Source organism: Zeugodacus cucurbitae, chromosome X, assembly GCF_028554725.1.
Source record: "Zeugodacus cucurbitae isolate PBARC_wt_2022May chromosome X, idZeuCucr1.2, whole genome shotgun sequence".
Taxonomy (NCBI): domain Eukaryota; kingdom Metazoa; phylum Arthropoda; class Insecta; order Diptera; family Tephritidae; genus Zeugodacus; species Zeugodacus cucurbitae.
In genome coordinates, this window is record NC_071672.1 from 28869833 (window position 1) to 28880541 (window position 10709).

Consider the following 10709-nt stretch of genomic DNA (forward strand, 5'->3'; position numbering starts at 1 on the left):
AAAAATAGGAAACATAAAATCTAACCCTGTGTCAGCTGACTATCTGTTAAGTCACCAGTAGATTCCAACATAAGATTTGATTGAGCAATTGAGCTCAAAATGGCATGATAAATAAAAATTGTTTTGCAAATTATGTATCTAGAAAATTTCCATTTCCTTCTCCAAATCAGAACTCAACAAAAAGTCAACGAAAATCAGATCTGTGATCAATCCAACCATTTGGCCTAATGTCGTGTTGCAATCGGGTAATCAAAACGGCTTCAACAGAAGAGAGCTACCAATCTTCTAAAGAACAGCAAACTACCAAAGAAGCCATCATACATCCTTTATACGCTAGACAGACGACAGAGTTAACTCGGATTAACTGCGCTTTTAATTAGTTCCAATTTTGTGGGTGACAGACAGCAGCAAAGCGAGTTATAAACTCCCATAACAGCTGATTGGCAATAATATTTCCATTTTGGTGAAATAAAATTGGATAGAAAGGGAATATTGCGGTTGTTAGCCGCACAACTAGTACAAAATCACTAATTATTAAAAAAATATACAAAAATACGTTATTATTAAAACTTCCATTTTAGAAAAAATTAGCAAGCGTATGTTTTTATTTACATTTAATTGCATATTTTCATTCACAATAGATAAAAAGCGGCCATGTTTAACAATGTTGCCAACGAAAATACCACGAACTTCCACTAACTGTCTAAAATTTTGAGGATTAAATGGGAGTTAGCAAACGGAGTTAACTGAGATAACTCTCGAATTAACCTCGATTAAAGCAGTTAACACGAATTAACGATGCCGTCTGTCAGGGGTATTAGCGTGTTCAAATTTAAATCATATTTATGTAGCTACACAGATTGCCTTTTGAAACATTCACCACAATATTCTTACTGATTTATACCTTAATGAAACTTTGTACATATATTACATATATTCCTTGTCACCATTACAGATTTGGTTTTGCAGAAGAGCGAAATGGGAGGAAGGAGTTATAGCACTTTAGAGATTTTGAATTATCACTATTTTGTGGGCGTGGCAGTGGTTCGATAGTTATATATATATATTCGTCGTAGAAACCGCTTTAAGCGATTATAGCCGAATCCACCAGAGCGCGCCACTCGCGCCACTTCACTGGAAGCACCAAGTGAAACCAGTTGCCAATGTTCATAGGACCAGTAATCTTACGCAAAACCTTTCTCTCGAAAACCCCAAGAGTCGTCTCATCGGATGTTGTCATCGTCCACGCTTCGGCGCCATAACTCAGGACGGGAGTAATGAGCGACTTGTAGAGTTTGATTTTTATTCGTCGAGAGAGGACTTTACTTTGCAATTGCCTACTCAGTCCAAAGTAACACCTGTTGGCAAGACTGATTCTGCGCTGGAATTCGAGGCTGACATTGTTGGTGTTGTTAACGCTGGTTCCCAAGTAGTCGAAAATATCTACTACTTCAAAGGTATGACTGTCAACAGTGACGTGGGAGCCAAGACGCGAGTGCACTGACTGTTTACCTTTGTATACGTTTGTATACGTTTTTTATTTCGATCCAAAAGTTTGCATTACAAAATTTATTGCTCGAAGTGGTAAACTTTACTTATTGAAAAATGATGAAATATCACAATTATCTTGGTCTGGTTTTCTTTTAGAGCAGTGCGTTAGTTCATATTTAGTGAATTTATACCAAGTTTGATTTTTAATTTTTATTTTTTTTTCGCTTTACGGCCAATGCAAGGTTTATATAAAAACGAATATTTTTTGCAATAATGAAATTAAATACGTTTAAAATATATAGAAAAAGAAAGTTGCTTTCTTATTTAAGCAGTACCTTGTGAAAAATTAATGTTTTAATTGAAAGTATTGTCTTGCCCGTTAAAGGGCTAAAGGGGTCATCCCATGTGAGGGCCTATTTAACATATATTTAGACAGTAAATATACATACAGTTGATCTCCTTTTAACACGGTTTTTTTTTTGCACGGTTTTTTTTTTACACGGTGTTTTTGAACACTTCCCAGTTACCATTTTTACACGGTTTTACTTTTTTTACACGGATTTTTTATTTTAATTGTATACTTTTTTGCAATAAAATCAAAATTCCATCCGTCAATAAGTCACAAATCCTTTGCTGTTAATAGAATTTAATAAATTCTAAATTAGGTTTAAACTAAAAAATATAAATCTTAGATTCGAAAGCCAGTGAAAAGGTTGCAAAAATTTCAATACGTAAACAAATAAATGAAGCTGTATGAAAAAGTAAGAAAAAAGAAGACACAGCGATTAATGACGGAACTTTGAAAAGTATTATTTTTTTACCATTCCCAGAATAGTTGTTGTTTGTTCCTTCTAACAGTAATATGTACATACATATAATACCAGAAAAGTCTATAACAACAACAACAGTGAAAATTCTCACTGACCGAATAGATAGAATTTCATATAAAATTAGATATTTTTTACACGTTTTCTATTTTTTGCACGGTTTTTTTTTACACGAGTAATTTACTGTCCCAGTTAACCGTGCAAAAAGGAGATCAACTGTATATGGGTGTTCTATTCTGTAAACTTAATTTTGAGTTTTTTAGTTTTTTCATATAACACCGTACGTCACTCGGCTGGGTATTTACTCAAACTTAATTTTTATGGGAGATTGAGTCATAAGTAAAAAAGGTTAGCTTCTCAAAAATTATGTTTTGAAATTTAAAATTTTTAATTATTTCAAAGATCCAACCTCGACTGCTTATATGCCAATTGAATAAGAAAGTAATATTATGTTTACATATGAAAATAATCTCGTTCTAAGCTCGTTCAATAACCTAACCGTTTACATATAGCCAAATGAGATTATCAATTGTCAAACGTGTTGCATTTGTTGTTGTATACCACATGCATATTTCTCTCGCTGTTGGCCATTTTTGTTTACATTTTCATTTGACATTTCTCCTCTTATTCGCAAAATTATCGATAAACCTAGGAATAACACCGAAAATCTAGTTGTATAAAACAAGATAATTTTATAATCTCGGATTATCCAAAGAGCAATTTTGTATGGGAAATCTCGTTTCTTAATTACAGATTATCGAGTTAAGCTAGTAAATGGAGACAATCTCGTTAGATGTCAACATAGTATAAGGTAGATTATGCGCGTATTTTTACTTTTTTCCGATTTTGAATTTGTAGATACAGGATCAGATTCACCATATAATTCGGGTATTGCAATCTCTCGAAGATGCAGAACATAAGTTTTTACAAATATAAAATTGACCAACATGGAGGAACAATTTGATCGACGTCAAGAGATCAATGAAGCAATGAGAAGAGCAATACTTCAAGATCTGCAACTACTACTGCATGAACATCAGCATTGGTTAGGTTTTTTAAGAGTGCTTTGGAACGCATGCCAATTGGTGACTACAAAGTCGTGACCAGAGCAACAAATATCTGAAATCCATCGTTCATATGACACATTGCAATACCCGCTGATGTTTTGCCAAGGAGAAGATGTTGTTTTAATATTAACCCATTACCGCCTGCTGTACACGCTTGTGTACAGCTCTTGTTGGCACGATTTCGTAAAGCCACGTAAAATAATTTTTAAATTAATTTTTTTAAGCTTTATAGGCCAAGCAATTACAAATGTGTAACATTTTCGGAATTATATGGAAATAAATGCCTTTTTTATGTTTGAAATGTGGCTTGTGCGTTTCACGTCATTTTCAGATATATTCAATCTTATTGTAAACTTCATGTGAAACGATATTCTGAATGAAAGAACTTACACATTTTGGTTTTTTGTATGATGATTTTTTATTTCCACACGAAAGAAAATTTCGTATCATGAATTTCGTGTGAATGAAAACTTATATTCAAATTTCGGCATTGTGACACACATGTTTTTGTTTTGATATTTTTATTATTCGTATTGGAACTATAAATGAAGATTCCTTTTATAAAGCCTGTTTTAGCATAAAAGCATAAATTATCCACATAAAAATGTTCAGGGCTGGCCCGACTTGCATTCTCCACCACTGAAAAATATGTAATAGTATATTTGAAAGAATACTTTAATAAAATAACTAGAACGGACGCACATTGGATAACAGTTTAACAATCTTGTTCTATTCTGCAATCGATTTCAATGGTGGCCCAATGATATCCATGGAATCATATTACTGTTCCACAATGCATCCACTTTTTCCATATTTTCTATGTAAAAGCTGTTTACTATATCAGGATTTTCCACAAAAAACTTCAACTGTGTTTTGTTAATATACCTTAGGTTAGGTTTAATGGCTGTTCCCCACATGAGGAGGAATATGTACACAAGGATAGTTCTTTGGGAAATCAGAAAAAATCCTAATAGCGCAGTGAACCTACTACAAATCGGCATATGTTTTTTTCCTCTAAATTCACTAATTTGCAAGGATGTTCAAAAAAAGAGAGAGCACAGAAATTTTAGTATTGATGTTGAGATGATTTCATCTCGACTTCCTCTAGAAAACTTCTGCAGCTAGCACCCGATAAAATGTTTTATGACGAAGAGCTCCCTAGACTTCTTACGATTTTCCATGGGTCAGAAGGATCTTACGGCTGACCAGCGCTAGCCCAGCTCAGCTGAAGCCCAACTGTCCAGAAGATCACAAGGGCATAGGTAGTGCTCCCGCTTGTTCCTTTCTACTGTAATTAAGGCTGGCGTGCCTAGCGTTGGAAGCTCATTAGCCTTACTTTATTAGCCAGGATTCCTCCGTGACCAGGCTCCCAAACTAGTCTAATCGTGTAGATATAACTGGTATCGACAGAAAGTGAGCGTAGACAGAGTGAATCGTTACTTCACCGAAGGACGGTACGCTTCGAAGCAGTAGATCCGCTGCTACTTTTTTAGCAGCCACACACTAAACACTAAAATAGTCGTAAAGTGTTTTGAAGCCTCCTCCACAAAAGGATCCCGCCGAATATTAATTTAACTTTGGGTTCATATAGCCAAAGTGCTACTTAATATACGTAGGCCTTAGTTCATATTATTTTTTTTTAATTAATCAAATTTTTAATATTAATACTTGTTCCCAACAATTTATTTAGTGAACAAATTTTGCTGTTTCACATGAACAAAATTACATTTACAATAAGGGAAAATTTTCGAAGATGTGAGATTTTCCCCATGTGAAATTCGTGATATGAGAAACCCAAATGAGTTAGTTTTTCATCGGAAATATCGTTTGTATGAAGTTTACCATAAGGCTGAATATGAATTAAAATTAGTATTTTGTATGTTCCTTATGTGGCGGAGGGAGCTTCAACAGTCTTCAAAACTATTTTAGCGTTTTTAAAGTGCTAAAAAAGTAGCAGCTGATCTACTGCTGCGAAGCGTAGCGTCCTTCAGATTAATGACAATTCGGGAAATTGTAGGAATACACATGTCAGTCTTATCGACAGGAGAATAGAAACAAGTAGGAGCACTACCTATCCTATTGTGATTTTCTTCTGGACAGTTGGGCTTTAGCTGAACTGCACAAGCGCTAGTCAGTAGCAAGATCTTCTGACCCAAGGATAATCTCGACATCTTACGAATTCTCGACATCTTGGGAGCTCTTTGCCCTCAGTAATATTTTTTTTTCTTAGTTGAAGGAGTTATTATGCCATTAAAAATTGGAACTGGGTTGCCGGTTTGGGTGGGTGGGAAGAAGATGAGGCTTTATAAACGGAGTCTTCATTTTTAGCCCCAATACGAATAATCAAAAAACAAAAACAAAAGTAATTGTGACAGAATATCGAATATAAGTTTTCATTCATACGAAATTCATGATACGAAGGTACTAGAAGCAACATAGGGTACTTTATATTAAAAAAAATTTACGAAAGGTAAAACAATTGTTTCTCAAAAAATCGTCAAATGCAAAGTGTATTCAACAAAGTGAACCAGGTATATGACATATCACAATTTTTTACCCGAATGTGACATGTTTGTTGCCATTGATTTAACCCATACATTTATTCAAAAATTCAAATTTCGAAATTCAAAAGTAAACAAATTTCAAACCAAAAAAAAATATTTTTTAAATGAATAAAAGAAAATGCCGAATACTTTCTGCTTAGGCAAAACAACTCATGGAAGCAATTTACTAAGGTTTTGTGCTCCAACTGACAAATTGAAAACAATTTTATCAATATATATTATATTGTTAAAGTTAAAAAAGGCGGGTTAATGTAAACAAATACATGTATTGTTTACTATTTTATTGTCAAAAGCGGGTATGTCAAATACTTAGTTCACTTTGTTGAATACACTTTGGTCAAATGTAGCTACTTCAGTAATGAAGTTTTACAGTCATGAAGTTTCAACCCTGAATACTGTAATACCGTCCCATTGTATGGCGGTAACGAAAATATCTAATTTAATTGAATATAGTTTCAACTGTTTATAATATTTCTATATTTATTGTGACTTTCTTCTGTCGTTACATGCAGTATAAAACTATTCCAATTTTTGAGGTTATCCGTAATTTTTGTGGTTAGCTGTTACTTTATTATTTTAGATCAGAAATCTGGTCTATCCAAAAATTCATTCAAATCAAGAAACTTCGGCTCACGCAGAGCTGAGAAGACAACAACAAGCAGAGCGACAAAGAGTTTTGAGAGCAGCTGAAACGCCTCTTCAGGCACGAATTCGTTTAGAAAGACAAGCTGCACTGCAGACAACTATAGAATTTAATAAATTCTAAATTAGGTTTAAACTAAAAAATATAAATCTTAGATTCGAAAGCCAGTGAAAATGTTGCAAAAATTTCAATACGTAAACAAATAAATGAAGCTGTATGAAAAAGTAAGAAAAAAGAAGACACAGCGATTAATGACGGAACTTTGAAAAGTATTATTTTTTACCATTCCCAGAATAGTTGTTGTTTGTTCCTTCTAACAGTAATATGTACATACATATAATACCAGAAAAGTCTATAACAACAACAACAGTGAAAATTCTCACTGAACGAATAGATAGAATTTCATATAAAATTAGATATTTTTTACACGTTTTCTATTTTTTGCACGGTTTTTTTTTTACACGAGTAATTTACTGTCCCAGTTAACCGTGCAAAAAGGAGATCAACTGTATATGGGTGTTTTATTCTGTAAACTTAATTTTGAGTTTTTTAGTTTTTTCATATAACACCGTACGTCACTCGGCTGGGTATTTACTCAAACTTAATTTTTATGGGAGATTGAGTCATAAGTAAAAAAGGTTAGCTTCTCAAAAATTATGTTTTGAAATTTAAAATTTTTAATTATTTCAAAGATCCAACCTCGACTGCTTATATGCCAATTGAATAAGAAAGTAATATTATGTTTACATATGAAAATAATCTCGTTCTAAGCTCGTTCAATAACCTAACCGTTTACATATAGCCAAATGAGATTATCAATTGTCAAACGTGTTGCATTTGTTGTTGTATACCACATGCATATTTCTCTCGCTGTTGGCCATTTTTGTTTACATTTTCATTTGACATTTCTCCTCTTATTCGCAAAATTATCGATAAACCTAGGAATAACACCGAAAATCTAGTTGTATAAAACAAGATAATTTTATAATCTCGGATTATCCAAAGAGCAATTTTGTATGGGAAATCTCGTTTCTTAATTACAGATTATCGAGTTAAGCTAGTAAATGGAGACAATCTCGTTAGATGTCAACATAGTATAAGGTAGATTATGCGCGTATTTTTACTTTTTTCCGATTTTGAATTTGTAGATACAGGATCAGATTCACCATAGAATTCGGGTATTGCAATCTCTCGAAGATGCAGAACATAAGTTTTTACAAATATAAAATTGACCAACATGGAGGAACAATTTGATCGACGTCAAGAGATCAATGAAGCAATGAGAAGAGCAATACTTCAAGATCTGCAACTACTACTGCATGAACATCAGCATTGGTTAGGTTTTTTAAGAGTGCTTTGGAACGCATGCCAATTGGTGACTACAAAGTCGTGATCAGAGCAACAAATATCTGAAATCCATCGTTCATATGACACATTGCAATACCCGCTGATGTTTTGCCAAGGAGAAGATGTTGTTTTAATATTAACCCATTACCGCCTGCTGTACACGCTTGTGTACAGCTCTTGTTGGCACGATTTCGTAAAGCCACGTAAAATAATTTTTAAATTAATTTTTTTAAGCTTTATAGGCCAAGCAATTACAAATGTGTAACATTTTCCGAATTATATGGAAATAAATGCCTTTTTTATGTTTGAAATGTGGCTTGTGCGTTTCACGTCATTTTCAGATATATTCAATCTTATTGTAAACTTCATGTGAAACGATATTCTGAATGAAAGAACTTACACATTTTGGTTTTTTGTATGATGATTTTTTATTTCCACACGAAAGAAAATTTCGTATCATGAATTTCGTGTGAATGAAAACTTATATTCAAATTTCGGCATTGTGACACACATGTTTTTGTTTTGATATTTTTATTATTCGTATTGGAACTATAAATGAAGATTCCTTTTATAAAGCCTGTTTTAGCATAAAAGCATAAATTATCCACATAAAAATGTTCAGGGCTGGCCCGACTTGCATTCTCCACCACTGAAAAATATGTAATAGTATATTTGAAAGAATACTTTAATAAAATAACTAGAACGGACGCACATTGGATAACAGTTTAACAATCTTGTTCTATTCTGCAATCGATTTCAATGGTGGCCCAATGATATCCATGGAATCATATTACTGTTCCACAATGCATCCACTTTTTCCATATTTTCTATGTAAAAGCTGTTTACTATATCAGGATTTTCCACAAAAAACTTCAACTGTGTTTTGTTAATATACCTTAGGTTAGGTTTAATGGCTGTTCCCCACATGAGGAGGAATATGTACACAAGGATAGTTCTTTGGGAAATCAGAAAAAATCCTAATAGCGCAGTGAACCTACTACAAATCGGCATATGTTTTTTTCCTCTAAATTCACTAATTTGCAAGGATGTTCAAAAAAAGAGAGAGCACAGAAATTTTAGTATTGATGTTGAGATGATTTCATCTCGACTTCCTCTAGAAAACTTCTGCAGCTAGCACCCGATAAAATGTTTTATGACGAAGAGCTCCCTAGACTTCTTACGATTTTCCATGGGTCAGAAGGATCTTACGGCTGACCAGCGCTAGCCCAGCTCAGCTGAAGCCCAACTGTCCAGAAGATCACAAGGGCATAGGTAGTGCTCCCGCTTGTTCCTTTCTACTGTAATTAAGGCTGGCGTGCCTAGCGTTGGAAGCTCATTAGCCTTACTTTATTAGCCAGGATTCCTCCGTGACCAGGCTCCCAAACTAGTCTAATCGTGTAGATATAACTGGTATCGACAGAAAGTGAGCGTAGACAGAGTGAATCGTTACTTCACCGAAGGACGGTACGCTTCGAAGCAGTAGATCCGCTGCTACTTTTTTAGCAGCCACACACTAAACACTAAAATAGTCGTAAAGTGTTTTGAAGCCTCCTCCACAAAAGGATCCCGCCGAATATTAATTTAACTTTGGGTTCATATAGCCAAAGTGCTACTTAATATACGTAGGCCTTAGTTCATATTATTTTTTTTTTAAATTAATCAAATTTTTAATATTAATACTTGTTCCCAACAATTTATTTAGTGAACAAATTTTGCTGTTTCACATGAACAAAATTACATTTACAATAAGGGAAAATTTTCGAAGATGTGAGATTTTCCCCATGTGAAATTCGTGATATGAGAAACCCAAATGAGTTAGTTTTTCATCGGAAATATCGTTTGTATGAAGTTTACCATAAGGCTGAATATGAATTAAAATTAGTATTTTGTATGTTCCTTATGTGGCGGAGGGAGCTTCAACAGTCTTCAAAACTATTTTAGCGTTTTTAAAGTGCTAAAAAAGTAGCAGCTGATCTACTGCTGCGAAGCGTAGCGTCCTTCAGATTAATGACAATTCGGGAAATTGTAGGAATACACATGTCAGTCTTATCGACAGGAGAATAGAAACAAGTAGGAGCACTACCTATCCTATTGTGATTTTCTTCTGGACAGTTGGGCTTTAGCTGAACTGCACAAGCGCTAGTCAGTAGCAAGATCTTCTGACCCAAGGATAATCTCGACATCTTGGGAGCTCTTTGCCCTCAGTAATATTTTTTTTCTTAGTTGAAGGAGTTATTATGCCATTAAAAATTGGAACTGGGTTGCCGGTTTGGGTGGGTGGGAAGAAGATGAGGCTTTATAAACGGAGTCTTCATTTTTAGCCCCAATACGAATAATCAAAAAACAAAAACAAAAATAATTGTGACAGAATATCGAATATAAGTTTTCATTCATACGAAATTCATGATACGAAGGTACTAGAAGCAACATAGGGTACTTTATATTAAAAAAAATTTACGAAAGGTAAAACAATTGTTTCTCAAAAAATCGTCAAATGCAAAGTGTATTCAACAAAGTGAACCAGGTATATGACATATCACAATTTTTTACCCGAATGTGACATGTTTGTTGCCATTGATTTAACCCATACATTTATTCAAAAATTCAAATTTCGAAATTCAAAAGTAAACAAATTTCAAACCAAAAAAAAATATTTTTTAAATGAATAAAAGAAAATGCCGAATACTTTCTGCTTAGGCAAAACAACTCATGGAAGCAATTTACTAAGGTTTTGTGCTCCAACTGACAAATTGAAAACAATTTTATCAAT

At 33.8% G+C, this 10709-nt stretch overlaps 1 protein-coding gene across 1 annotated transcript in view; it reads left to right on the forward strand.

Moving 5' to 3' along the window:
- The window catches only part of Dyrk3_1 (putative dual specificity tyrosine-phosphorylation-regulated kinase 3 homolog), an 81753-nt gene extending 71258 nt beyond the window's left edge, over positions 1–10495 (forward strand). Inside the window, exon 8 of the transcript XR_008472107.1 lies at positions 956–10495. The gene's annotated coding sequence lies outside the window, so the exon portion shown is untranslated. The remainder of the gene's footprint in view (positions 1–955) is intronic.
- The last annotated feature ends 214 nt before the right edge of the window (positions 10496–10709 follow it).